The 15,114-nt window shown below is 45.8% G+C and overlaps 1 protein-coding gene across 2 annotated transcripts in view; it reads right to left on the reverse strand.

The window, feature by feature from the left end:
* Nucleotides 1–14,812, reverse strand: part of LOC135006180 (zinc finger protein 84-like) — a 32,882-nt gene extending 18,070 nt beyond the window's left edge. Inside the window, exon 1 of one of the 2 annotated variants that reach the window (XM_063951997.1) lies at nt 14,644–14,812. The gene's annotated coding sequence lies outside the window, so the exon portion shown is untranslated. Of the gene's footprint in view, nt 1–14,594 lie in introns of both variants that reach the window. The other variant, XM_063951998.1, reaches the window with a different exon arrangement.
* Between the last annotated feature and the right edge of the window lie 302 nt (nt 14,813–15,114).

Genomic DNA, 15,114 nt, shown 5'->3' on the forward strand with positions numbered 1-15,114 from the left:
GTTATATACATGATACACTAGGGACTATATACCAATAACATCTATTTACATACTGTATATGTATAATGTGTAGTGTTATTATACACTGTCCTAGGTTATATACATGATACGCTGGGGACTATATACGAATAATATCTCTCTCTATATATACTGTATATGTATAATGTGCAGTGTTATTATACAGCAGGGACGCTGTCCTAGGTTATATACATGATACGCTAGGGACTATATACCAATAACATCTATCTCTATATATACTGTATATGTATAATGTGCAGTGTTATTATACAGCAGGGACTCTGTCCTAGGTTATATACACGATACGCTGGGGACTATATACGAATAATATCTCTCTCTATATATACTGTATATGTATAATGTGCAGTGTTATTATACAGCAGGAACTCTGCCCTAGGTTATACACATGATACACTAGGGACTATATACCAATAACATCTCTCTCTATATATACTGTATATGTATAATGTGCAGTGTTATTAAAACAGGCCTGCTCTCACGGAAATGTGTAGCGCTGTGCTACCCGTGCACTGGGTTAGTAAGGGCGGCGGAAGTCATCTGGCGGCAGCGGCGGGTCTCTAGCGGCGCGGAGGGTCCCTGGTGGGTCGGGCGATGGCGGCACACCTGTTGAAATACACTGCACTAGGGACTATATTATTATCCTTTATTTATATGGCGCCACAAGGGTTCCGCAGCGCCCAATTACAGAGTACAAATGCACATTAAAAAAAAAAAAATACATAGGAAAACAGTGACTTACAGTTGAAGACAATATAGGACAAGTACAGGGCAACTAAGCATAACTACACCAGTAAACATAGAGATAAGTTCCAGGTGGCCAAAAAACTGTGGGATCTGGGCAGTTGAGGATTATTAAAGTAAGAAAAGGGTAAGCACGTGAGGGAAGAGGGCCCTGCTCGTGAGAGCTTACATTCTAAGGGGAGGGGTAGACAGACAGGGATGACACAGATGGGGTACATAGAGAGCGTGGAACAGAGGGTTAGGATGAGATTTGGCTGGGTTTGGTAAAGAAATGGGTCTTGAGAGCCCGTTTGAAGTTTTGTAGAGAGGTGGAGAGTCTGAGGGGGAGAGGTAAAGAATTCCAGAGAAAGGGAGCAGCAGGTGAAAAATCTTGGAGATAGGAGTGGGAGGAAGTAATCAGAAGACAGGAGAGTCAGCGTGCATTAGCAGAGTGAAGAGGACGGGTAGGAGAGTAAAGGGAGATAAGGTCAGAGATGTAGATGGGAGAGGAGTGGGTGAGAGCTTTGTAAGTGAGTGTGAGAAGTTTGAATTGGATTCTGAAAGGGAAGGGAAGCCAGTGGAGGGCCTGTAGGAGAGGGGAGGTAGACGTAGTGCGTTTGGTGAGGAAGATGAGCCGGGCAGCAGCATTGAGGATAGATTGGAGTGGAGAGAGGTAATTGTCAGGGAGGCCAGTTAAGAGGAGATTACAGTAGTCCAGTCTGGAAATAATCAGTGAGTGAATAATGATCTTAGTGGCATCCTGGGTGAGAAAAGGTCTGATTCTAGAAATGTTTTTGAGATGAAAATGACAGGTTTGTGAGAGGTGCTGAATGTGTGGTTTGAAGGAGAGGGAGGAGTCAAGGATTACGCCAAGACAGCGTACTTGGGGGCTAGGGGAGATAGTCGTGCCATCAATGGATAATGAGATTGTGGGAGGTGAGGCTGTGCGGGAGGGTGGGAAGATAATCAGTTCAGTCTTAGACATGTTGAGTTTAAGAAAGCGCATGGACATCCAGGAAGAGATAGCAGAAAGACAGTTGGAGATACAAGTGAAGAGAGCCGTGGAGAGATCAGGGGAGGAGAGGTAGATTTGAGTGTCATCAGCATAGAGGTGGTATTGGAAGTTAAAAGAACTAATGAGTTCACCTAAAGAGGACGTATAGAGAGAGAAAAGGAGAGGACCAAGAACAGAGCCTTGGGGGACACCAACAGTTAGTGGAAGTGGGGGGGAGGTAGCATCATGAGAGGAGACAGAGAAGGAACGATCAGAGAGGTAGGAGGACAGCCAGGAGAGGGCAGTATCACGCAGACCAAGAGAGTGAAGGATTTGCAGAAGGAGAGGGTGGTCCACAGTGTCAAAAGCAGCAGAGAGGTCAAGAAGAATAAGCAGAGAGTAGTGGCCCTTAGATTTAGCTGCATGGAGGTCATTGCAGACTTTCGTGAGGGCAGTTTCAGTGGAGTGGAGAGAACGGAAACCAGACTGGAATTGGTCAAGCAGTGAGTGAGAGGAAAGAAAGGCTGTGAGGCGATTATATACAATATGCTCAAGAAGTTTGGAGGCAAAGGGGAGGAGAGAGATAGGTCGATAGTTGGAGAGAGTGTTAGGATCAAGGGTAGGTTTTTTAAGAATAGGGGAGACAAGAGCATGCTTGAAGGCAGAGGGGACAGTGCCTGATGAAAGGGAGAGATTGAGAAGGTGGGCAAGATGGGAACAGGCAGAAGGGGAGAGGTAGCAAAGGAGGTGGGAGGGGATAGGGTCGAGCGGGGAGGTTGTGGGGGGGGGGGGGCGGATGAGGGCCATGACTTCCTCGCCAGACACATGGGAGAAAGATGTCAGAGTTGGTAAGAGGGAAGGGGAGGGGTGGCAAGGGATGGGTGGTGGCTGGTTGCTGGTCTGGTGGGAAGTGATATCCTGACATATGGAGTCAATCTTGGATGTGAAATAAGTGGCAAAGTCAAGAGCAGACAATGAGGAAGGGAGAGGAGGTGGTGGTGGGCAGAGGAGGGAGTTAACAGTGGTAAAGAGGCGCCGGGGGTTGGAAGACTATGTAGAAATGAGGATTTTGAAGTATGATTATTTAGCAAGGGAAAGGGCAGTACTGAAGGATGAGAGCATGAATTTGAAATGGAGGAAGTCTGCTTTAGAGTGTGATTTCCTCCACTGTCGCTCGGCAGTACGTGAGCATTTTTGTAGGTATCTGGTGCATTTGGTGTGCCAGGGTTGAGGAATTGATCTGCGAGGGTGAATAGTGGTTGGCGGAGCAACAGAGTCAAGGGCAGAAGTAAGAGATGCATTGTATATGGAAGTGGCTTGTGTTAGGGTCTCCTGCCCTGTGCTGCCACGTCGTCATGGCAACCGGGAGACAAGTGCTAGCGGAGTAACCTGAGCGCAGCTGATACTCCGGTTCGGGTCTTTTGCTGTGCAGTGGTTACAGGCTCTGTGCACGGCAGGGGATCCGGTGCTGGTTTTTGTGCTCACAGTCTGCGAGGTCTGAGTGGGGCGTGGACAGCACCTGCTATATAAGGCCTCTTCTCAGGTTAAGCAGATGCTGCTGAATCTTTGTTGGTTAGTCAGTTCCTGAAAGTTAGCCAGTACTGTGTAGCTTTGTATTTGTTGTTGCTTACTGCAAATAGGCCTGGGGATTTGGTACTACACTTTGCCAATCCAGACCTAGCAGTAAGACTGGAGTCAGTCGTTTAACTTGCTGGGGTTCTTTTGCTACTCTGTGAACTTAGCAAGTTTGTGGCTGTATTCTCAGACTTAACTGCATAAATCCTGTCTCACTGTGCAAGGTGTTCAGGTGTCAGTTTAGTGGCAGTAAGCTGAACCTGTGCACTGCAAGTGAGGATTAGGATTGTGGAGACTCTTCTTGTGTCTATCATTCCATCTCTGACCAAGGAGTTTACTGCCACACCCGTTGGTAACCCTTTAGGATTTTGCTGTTGCCCTTAGCAACAGCATTTTGGGTTCTCTACGTATTAAAACACAACATCTTGCTTTTTCCATCTGAGCATTACTAATACTAGGGAGACACCCAGTTTCTTAGCCTCTGGGCTTCTCTGTTCACTTTGTGTTTATTTTGTTACCCTATCACCTTCTGTGTACGTAATGTCATATTCCCTAGTCTGTCTGTGAGTTCATTTGTTTTGCATCCCTATCCGTTCAGACACCAGTACATTCCTGCAGGCACTGGTGTGCATAACAGTTCAAACACCAGTACATTCCTGCAGGCACTGGTGTGCATAACATATTCAGCAGCCTAATACTCCTGTTGAAATTTTACGATAATATGGAGCATACCCCTCAAAATACGTTGCAACAGGTGGTCGATCAGGTGCAGGTCCTGACTCGACAATTTAATGATTTGTCCATTAAAATGCACACCTCCCAGGCCGCTGGCGGAGCTCCCGCAGCAGCACCTTCAGGGGTTAAGGAGCCGAAAGTAAATCTCCCGGATCGTTTTTCTGGAGATCGCTCGCAGTTCTTTTGTTTCAAGGAGAGCTGCAAGCTATACTTCCGGCTTAGGCCTCAGTCTTCTGGGTCGGAGATTCAGCGGGTGGGCATAGTGATTTCCTTGCTACAAGGAGACCCACAGGTCTGGGCATATGGGTTGCAGCCTGACTGTCCGTCGCTTAAAAGTGTTGATGCTTTTTTTACGGCACTGGGCATGTTGTATGATGACCCTGACAAGACGGCCTCAGCCGAGGCTCAGATTTCGATCCTTAAGCAAGGGCGAAGGCCAGTTGAGGTTTACTGTACGGAGTTTCGGAGGTTGGCCCATGATACCCAGTGGAATGACCCAGCCCTGAGACACCAGTACCGAAGAGGTCTTTCTAACCAGATAAAAGACCAACTGGTACAATATCCCTTGCCTGATAGCTTGGATCAGCTCATGCAGTTATCCATCCGGGTGGATAGACGGCTGAGAGAGCGTAGGCTTGAAAGGGAGACCAAGGTTTCCTTCTTTCCCAAGGGAACCTCAGACTCTGAGGAATTTTCCGAGGAGCCTATGCAGATTGGGGCTACCCGCCTCTCCTCGCGTGAGAAGACGCGGAGGAGACAGCAGGGGTTGCGTTTGTACTGTGGGAATAAAGGTCATGTGGTAGTATCATGCCCAGAAAAGCCAGAAAACTTCAGGGCCTGAGGGTGATGGGAAATATCCTGTCAGGCCAGAAGTCAGAATTTCCCAAGAAGACTTTTATCATTCCGGTGACCTTGAAGATCCTCGGTCAAACTGTCAAGACTGAGGCCTTTGTGGACAGTGGGGCCGACGGGGTTTTTATGGACCGCCAATTCGCCCTGAAACACTCTGTTCCCTTAGTACCCTTGGCATCGGAAATTGAGATTTGTGGGTTAAACGGGGAACCATTATCCCAAGGTAAAATTACCTCTTGCACTAGCCAGATTTCTTTGTTTATTGGAGCCACACACTCTGAAAAATTGTCCTTTTATGTGACTGTCTGTACTTTTGCCCCATTGGTGTTGGGGTTACCCTGGTTAAGGGCCCACAATCCTCAATTTGACTGGGTCTCTGGGGAGATTCTTAGTTGGGGTACTGATTGTTTCAGGAGTTGCTTGAGCCTTCCAGTCAGGCTCTCGCAGCTAAGTTTGCCAGGATTGCCAGGGTGTTATGCAGATTTTGCATACGCGTTCTCCAAAAAAGTTGCAGAGGTACTACCTCCCCATCGCCCCTATGACTGTGCCATTGATTTGTTGCCAAATGCTAAGCTTCCCAAGAGCAGGTTGTACTCCCTGTCACGTCCTGAGACTCAGGCTATGGCAGAGTACATTCAGGAGAACTTGGCTAAGGGATTTATCAGACCTTCACAGTCTCCAGTTGGGTCGGGGTTCTTCTTCGTGGGTAAAAAGGACGGTTCGTTGCGACCCTGCATCGACTTCAGGGAATTGAACTGTATCACGATTAAAAACTCATACCCACTGCCTCTCATTTCGGTCTTGTTTGACCAGCTTCGTACTGCCACCATTTTTTCTAAGATTGACCTACGTGGTGCATACAATCTAATCCGAATAAGAGAGGGGGATGAATGGAAGACTGCCTTTAATACCCACTCAGGGCATTATGAATATTTGGTGATGCCTTTTGGGCTCTGTAATGCCCCGGCAGTCTTCCAGGATTTCATGAATTATGTAATCAGGGAATATTTGGATAGATTCTTAGTTGTATACTTAGATGACATCCTAATCTTCTCCCATTCCCTGGAGGAACATCGGAAGCATGTATGCTTAGTCCTCCAGAAACTCAGAGACCACCGGCTTGGGGCGAAGCTGGAGAAGTGCGAATTTGAAGTTCAGCAAATCGCATTTCTAGGATATATTATCTCCCCAGAAGGTTTCCAAATGGAGGGTTCCAAGGTACAGGCAGTCCTGGATTGGGTGCAGCCCACTAGTTTGAAGGCGCTTCAGCGTTTCCTGGGCTTTGCAAATTTTTATAGACGATTTATCGCTGGATTTTCGTCTATAGTGGCGCCCTTGGTGGCACTCACTAAGAAAGGGGCGGATGTTGCTCACTGGTCTTGTGAGGCTAAAGCGGCTTTTGCCCGTCTCAAAAGGGCATTTGTATCGGCCAAGGTGCTGCGACACCCAGATCCAGAGCGTCCTTTTGTGGTGGAGGTGGATGCCTCTGAGATGGGTATTGGGGCAGTGCTCTCTCAGATGGGAGTGTCTGATAATCGCCTTCATCCCTGTGCTTACTTTTCCCGTAAATTTTCGCCTGCCGAGATGAATTATGACGTGGGTAACCGGGAATTGTTGGCTATTAAGGATGCACTCGAGGAGTGGAGACACTGGCTTGAGGGGGCTAAGTTTGTGGTCTCAATTCTCACCGACCATAAGAATCTGGCATATTTAGAGTCAGCGAAGCGTCTCAATGCCAGGCAGGCACGATGGGCTTTGTTTTTTGCTCGCTTTAATTTTTTGATAACATATCGCCCTGGGTCAAAAAACATCAAGGCTGATGCGCTCTCGCTGAGTTTTGCTCCAATCCAGGAGACCACCGAGGAGCCGTTGCCCATTGTGTCCCCATCATGTATTAAAGTGGGCATTACCCAGGACCTCTTATCATTGGTCCTTAGAGCACAGGAATAGGCTCCTCCAGACCTTCCGGTAGGTCTTTTGTTTGTGCCTCCTAGGTGTTCCTGGAGTGTTCCAGCGAGTGTTCCTGGAATTCCATGGCAAGAAGTCGGCAGGTCACCCGGGTATTGCCAGAACTCGGGAGTTGCTATCTAGGGCGTTGTGGTGGCCCTCGGTGGCTAAGGATGTGGATCAGTGGGTTCGGGCATGTGACATCTGTGCCCAAAATAAGACTCCTAGAGGGGTTCCTGTTGGCCCATTACATCCACTCTCTATCCCATCTAAGCCATGGACCCACATTTCAATGGATTTTGTGGTGGACTTACCCAAATCCTCGGGGATGACAGCCATCTGGGTTGTCGTTGACAGGTTTTCAAAGATGGCGCACTTCGTTCCACTGGTTGGGCTGCCACTTGATGTGGTCTCTGACCGCGGATCCCAGTTTGTGGCCAAATTCTGGAGGGCATTTTGTTCCGATCTCCAAATTTCTGTCAGCTTGTCGTCAGGCTACCATCCGCAGTCTAATGGGCAGACTGAAAGGGTGAACCAGTCCTTGGAGCAGTTCCTCAGGTGTTATGTCTCCAAGTGTCAGACTGACTGGGTTGCTCATCTGTCCATGGCGGAGTTTGCCTATAACAACGCGGCTCACTCTGCTACAGGGATCTCTCCCTTCCTTTGTGTGTATGGGCATCATCCTAAGGCCAATTCTTTTGACCCCCTGGACTCCACGCCTGGTGGTTCCTCTGTGGTTTCGGTCCTTAGAGGTATTTGGAGGAAAGTGAAGAAAGCCCTTGTGTCTGTGTCATTAGTGACCAAAAGGGTTTTTGATAAGCGGAAAAGACCCTGCAGCTTCAAATTAGGAGACTTCGTCTGGTTGTCTACCAAGAATTTGAAGTTGAGACAGCCATCTCATAAGTTAGGCCCCCGGTTCATCGGCCCTTATAAGATCACCAGGGTTATCAATCCGGTGGCATTTCAGTTAGATCTGCCCCGTTCTTTGGGTATCAATAAAACATTTCATTGTTCCCTTTTAAAACGGGCGATTAGTAATCCTTCTTCCAGTGGAAGACCTTCCCCTCTTCTGATACGTGGCCAGAGGGAGTTTGTTGTTGAAAGGATTCTTGACTCCAAGATGGTTCGGGGTCAGCTGTCATTTTTGGTGCACTGGAAGGGGTATGGCCCGGAGGAGCGGTCGTGGGTGCGCAGTTGTGATCTTCATGCCCCCAGACTGATACGCTCTTTCTTCTCGCAGTTCCCCGATAAACCCGGTGGTAGGGGTTCTTTGACCCCTCGTCAGAGGGGGGGTACTGTTAGGGTCTCCTGCCCTGTGCTGCCACGTCGTCATGGCAACCGGGAGACAAGTGCTAGCGGAGTAACCTGAGCGCAGCTGATACTCCGGTTCGGGTCTTTTGCTGTGCAGTGGTTACAGGCTCTGTGCACGGCAGGGGATCCGGTGCTGGTTTTTGTGCTCACAGTCTGTGAGGTCTGAGTGGGGCGTGGACAGCACCTGCTATATAAGGCCTCTTCTCAGGTTAAGCAGATGCTGCTGAATCTTTGTTGGTTAGTCAGTTCCTGAAAGTTAGCCAGTACTGTGTAGCTTTGTATTTGTTGTTGCTTACTGCAAATAGGCCTGGGGATTTGGTACTACACTCTGCCATTCCAGACCTAGCAGTAAGACTGGAGTCAGTCGTTTAACTTGCTGGGGTTCTTTTGCTACTCTGTGAACTTAGCAAGTTTGCGGCTGTATTCTCAGACTTAACTGCATAAATCCTGTCTCACTGTGCAAGGTGTTCAGGTGTCAGTTTAGTGGCAGTAAACTGAACCTGTGCACTGCAAGTGAGGATTAGGATTGTGGAGACTCTCCTTGTGTTTATCATTCCATCTCTGACCAAGGAGTTTACTGCCACACCCGTTGGTAACCCTTTAGGATTTTGCTGTTGCCCTTAGCAACAGCATTTTGGGTTCTCTACGTATTAAAACACAACATCTTGCTTTTTCCATCTGAGCATTACTAATACTGGGGAGACACCCAGTTTCTTAGCCTCTGGGCTTCTCTGTTCACTTTGTGTTTATTTTGTTACCCTATCACCTTCTGTGTACGTAATGTCATATTCCCTAGTCTGTCTGTGAGTTCATTTGTTTTGCATCCCTATCCGTTCAGACACCAGTACATTCCTGCAGGCACTGGTGTGCATAACAGTTCAAGCACAAGTACATTCCTGCAGGCACTGGTGTGCATAACAGCTTGTTCAGGGCATGTGAGAGAGAGAAGAGAGTCAAACAGGGAGGATAGGAATGAGGTGTCAATAGCCTCAATGTTACGCTTCGTGATGGTAGCCTTAGGAGGGAGAGATGGAGAAGCAGAGATAGATAAGTTGAAAGAGAGCAAGTGGTGGTCAGAGAGGGGAAAAGGGGAATAGGAGAATTCAGAAATATCACAGCGGTGAGTGAAAACCAGATCCAGTGAGCTCCCGTTCACATGGGAGGGTGAGGTGGTCCACTGGGAGAGACCAAGTGAAGAGGAGAGGTTAAGGAGTTTAGAGGCAGGTGATTTTGTGGGGTTATCGATAGGGATGTTGAAATCACCTAGAATAATGGAGGGAATGTCAGAAGAGAGGAAGTGAGGTAGCCAGGAAGCAAAGTTGTCGAGGAATTTGGAGGAAATGCCAGGTGGACGGTAAATTACAGCAACTCGAAGATTAGTAGGTTGGTAGAGGCGTATTGCATGGACCTCAAATGTAGAGAATGTAAGAGAAGGTTCTGGAGGTATAAGTTGGTATGTGTAGCTTGAGGGTAAAAGGATCCCAACACCACCCCCATGGCGACCCCCGGGTCGGGGTGTGTGTGAGAATGTGAGGCCCCCAGCAGAGAGAGCAGCAAGAGAAGTGGTATCATGAGGAGTAATCCAGGTTTCTGTAATGGCCAGGAGGTGCAGGGAGTTGGAAATGAAAAGGTCACGAGTGGGGGTCGTTTGTTGCAAATAGATCTGGCATTCCAGAGTGCACAAGATAGGGGGTATGAGTTTGTGGGAGAGATGTGAATGAGATTATCAGGATTGCTGTAGCGTTGAGGTAGGAGTAATTTGGAAGGAGAGGATAAAGAGGGTGTGATGATGGTGCTGGGGCCTTGGCTAGGAAGGGAGACTCCCTGCGTGAGACAGGGAGGGAGTGCAGTTTGATACTGGTGGAGGAGAGGTGAGGAGACAGGCAGAGGAGGGAGAGAGCAGGGTTGAGTGGTGGGGTATAATGGTGTGAAGGGGCAGAAGTGAATTGCAATAGGGAAACAGAAGAGGGGTAGGGAGGAAGACAGAGGAGAGGAGAGAGGATGAGATGTAGGAGACTGGGAGAGAGGGATAGAGGTGGTAACAGGGACAGAATAAAGGATTAGAAGGACAATGAGTAATGGGGGTGGCTGTATGAGAGAGCAGTGAGGTTTGCAGAATGAAATATGATTTGCAAGTATTTAAAATGATGTTAATATCTACAGATTACCAGTAAATCAAATATTTGTTGATGTTAGTTGGAAAATTACACAGTGTTGGCAAACCACAAGTCAGTGTTACTTCATCAAATATGCTTCTCAATAAAACATTTGTTTTCCAGGTATTTGCAGGGTCAGAGTAAAAGTTGTATTGCAGTTTTTTTTGCAGAAAGTGAATGTATAGTTTCCGGGTAAGTGAGGTTTGGAGAATAATAGGTGTGTACATACATTTGTAGCTGCAGTCCAAGTTTTGGTGGATTGTGATGATGTATTTGATTTTGTTTGGAGTTTCCATGCAGTTTCCGTCCAGTTAAAGTCCAGTATAAGTCCCAGACGAATCCCTTAGAAATTTTCTCCCTTGGATATATCTTTCACCACACAATGATTCAGCTACGCTAATTCAGTTAAACTACACACTAATATAAAGCCCAAACATGTGTATGTAAGCACATTGATTGATTGGACCCTCCCCTACCCCATCACCCATTTGGAGCAATAAATCTTAAACAAATAAATGATGTGTAGGGATGAAACCATTACACATTCCCCAAATAACTACAAATAAAACTTGAATAAATCTGCTAATATTTAATACACTAGACATACCTATGGCTAGGCATTCATGATATTCCTATATGATAATTAGCAGACTCAGTACAGCTTGCTGGACTATATACCAATAACATCTCTCTCTATATATACTGTATATGTATAATGTGCAGTGTTATTATACAGCAGGGACTCTGTCCTAGGTTATATACATGATACGCTAGGGACTATATACCAATAACATCTATCTCTATATACAGTATACTGTATATGTATAATGTGCAGTGTTATTATACAGCAGGGACTCTGTCCTAGGTTATATACATGATACACTGGGGACTATATACCAATAACATCTATCTCTATATATACTGTATATGTATAATGTGCAGTGTTATTATACAGCAGGGACTCTGTCCTAGGTTATACACATGATACACTAGGGACTATATACCAATAACATCCATCTCTATATACAGTATACTGTATATGTATAATGTGCAGTGTTATTATACAGCAGGGACTCTGTCCTAGGTTATATACATGATACACTAGGGACTATATACCAATAACATCTATCTCTATATATACTGTATATGTATAATGTGCAGTGTTATTATACAGCAGGGACACTACCCTAGGTTATACACATGGGGGTAATTCCAGGATGATCACACGAGGAAATTTTTTAGCAGTTGTGCAAAACCATGTGCACTGCAGGGGGGGCAGATATAACATTTGCAGAGAGAGTTAGATTTGGGTGGGTTATTTTGTTTATGTGCAGGGTAAATACTGGCTGCTTTATTTTTACACTGCAATTTAGATTTCAGTTTGAATACACCGCACCCAAATCTAACTCTCTCTGCACATGTTATATCTGCCTCCCCTGCAGTGCACATGGTTTTGCCCAACTGCTAACAAATTTGTTGCTACAATCATCTCAGAATTAGGCCCTATATACCGATAACATCTATCTCTATATATACTGTATATGTATAATGTGCAGTCTTATTATACAGCAGAGACTCTGTCCTATATTATACACATGATGCACTAGGGACTATATACCAATAACATCTATCTCTATATATACTGTATATGTATAATGTGCAGTGTTATTGTACAGCAGGGATACTGCCCTAGGTTATACACATGATGCACATGGGACTATATACCAATAACATCTATCTCTATATATACACTGTATATGTATAATGTGCAGTGTTATTATACAGCAGGGACTCTGTCCTAGGTTATACACATGATACGCTAGGGTCTATATACCAATAACATCTATCTCTATATATACTGTATATGTATAATGTGCCGTGTTATTATACAGCAGGGACTCTGCCCTAGGTTATACACATGATACACTAGGGACTATATAACAATAACATCTATCTATTTATATACTGTATATGTATAATGTGCAGTGTTATTATACAGCAGGGACGCTGTCCTAGGTTATACACATGATACACTAGGGACTATACCAATAACATCTATCTCTATATATTCTGTATATGTATAATGTGCAGTGTTATTATACAGCAGGGTTACTGTCCTAGGTTATACACATGATCTACTAGGGACTATATACCAATAACACCTATCGCTATATATACTGTATATGTATAATGTGCAGTGTTATTAATACAGCAGGGACTCTGCCCTAGGTTATACACATGATACACTAGGGACTATATACCAATAACATCTATCTCTATATATACTGTGTATATATATATATATATATATATATATATATATATATATAATGTGCAGTGTTATTATACAGCAGGGTTACTGTCCTAGGTTATATACATGATACACTAGGGACTATATACCAATAACATCTCTCTCTATATATACTGTATATGTATAATGTGCAGTGTTATTATACAGCAGGGACTCTGTCCTAGGTTATACACATGATACACTAGGGACTATATACCAATAACATCTAACTATATATATACTGTATATGTATAATGTGCAGTGTTATTATACAGCAGGGACACTGTCCTAGGTTATACACATGATACACTAGGGACTATATACCAATAACATCTATCTCTATATATACTGTATATGTATAATGTGCAGTGTTATTATACAGCAGGGATACTGTCCTAGGTTATATACATGATACACTAGGGACTATATACCAATAACATCTATCTCTATATATACTGTATATGTATAATGTGCAGTGTTATTATACAGCAGGGACTCTGCCCTAGGTTATACACATGATAGGATACAGATATAGCTTTCTCTCCCTATATACACCTATACTACAGATGTAGCCACGCTCATCTATACCGTGATGCATTCACACATGCGCACGCATTGCTGCATAGTGTGACCGCGCCGCTGTGATACTGATTGCAGCGGGTGTTAGCTCCATAGGGTAACATGGCGTGTGCATGCGTACGCAGTGGGCACACTTGTCACAACATCACTGCCGCGATACACAACGATGATCATGGCTACATCTGTATATATAATATACACAATATATATGCCAGTATATGATGCTACCTATATAAATATAATGAGCGCTGTGTATTACACCGCAGGGTCATCCCCATCCCCCATCCGCCGCTCGCCCACCTTCCATCCAAGGACCTTATTCAATAAGGATTGCAAAATTATCAAATCACAATTCGGCTTATTATGGATCGGCTGCACATGAGCAGTGTTTGCATTGTGCACGTGCGAGTAATGGGATGCGGTCAAGATGCCGCCGGTCGGAATCCCGGCGGTCGAAATACCGACGCCGCAATCCCGACCGCCGCAATCCCGACATATTCTCCCTCCGTGGGAGTCCACGACACCCACAGAGGGAGAATATAATAGTGTGCCGAGCGTAGCGAGGCACCGTGCCCGCAGCGTGGCGAGCACGGGATTGTGTGGTCAGGATTCCGGCGTCGGTATTTCGACCGACGGGATACCGACCGGCGGGATTTAGTACTGATCCCCGAGTAATAATAGCGACAGAAAATGCGTACACATCGTGATCACATGCAGACGCTGTTTGACTGACAGGAGCCGGCGTTTCTGGGTGGAAACCTGCCATTTTCTGTGTGTGTGTGAGAAAACGCAGGCATGCCCAGGCGTTTTTAAGGAGGGCCTCTGACATCAGCGATGACCACTTCCAGCCTCTTGTGTCACAAAAATTGTAGCCGACCTTACCTGGCGCAGATAGGAAAAATCTTCCATGTTCCGGTAATTGCGCATGGTTCTGCGATCAGCTGCATATTGCGATGCATTCACAGTTTCTGCAATGGGCGTTATTTCTGAATTTCTGGGCGGCAACTATTTGATCGCAGAAACTGCTTTATATCAGAAATAGAAATCCTTACTGCATAAGGGGCTTAATTCAGACCTGATTGCAACAGCAAAATATTTCTGTAATGGGCAAAATCATCTGCAGTGCAGGTGGGGCAGATGAAACATGTGCAGAGAGAGTTAGATTTGGGTGGGGTGTGTTCAAACTGAAATCTAAATTCCAGTGTAAAAATAAAGCAGCCAGTATTTACCCTGCACAGAAACAGTATAACCCATCCAAATCTAACTCTCTCTGCACATGTTACATCTGCCCCACCTGCAGTGCACATGGTTTTGCCCATTAGAGAGAGATTTTGCTTTTGCGATCAGGTCTGAATTAGGGCCTAGGTCCCAAGTGTGGGGAGCTGGTCACACATACCATATATGGTGCCCGCAGACGTCTCTCATACACCAGGAACATCGCTCACCTCACTGCCGGTCACCGTCACCTCCTCTCCCGCCTCCTACACTGAAATGTGTTGTGTCCAATGTTGCCAACTCTAAAATAAAAAACAAGCAGCTGATGAGTGAAAAACAAGCCCAGCACCAGAGTCCTCACTCCTGCTCCTCTCTCCACACACACAGGAAGCTTCTCCTCCCCCCTCCTTCCCCTAATCCATGTCCTCCACTCTGAGCTCACACAGAGCCTCTCTCTCACTCCCTGATTGTATTAACTCCTTCAGCTCCTGAAGTGGTGACAGCCCCATAGTAAAGCAGGATAATGCAAGGGTGTGGATCATAGGATCCACAGTGTCTAGGTCGACAATGTTTGGGTCAACCACTATAGGTCGATAGTCACTGGTCGACAGTGTAACCCTCCCTTATAAGGTTACTAATTCTAATAATGTGCCTCCACCCAAGCTATTGCTCTAACAGGCTGCCTGACTTCTACCTGTACT

The sequence above is a fragment of the Pseudophryne corroboree genome, unplaced genomic scaffold, assembly GCF_028390025.1.
Source record: "Pseudophryne corroboree isolate aPseCor3 unplaced genomic scaffold, aPseCor3.hap2 scaffold_2100, whole genome shotgun sequence".
Taxonomy (NCBI): Eukaryota; Metazoa; Chordata; class Amphibia; order Anura; family Myobatrachidae; genus Pseudophryne; species Pseudophryne corroboree.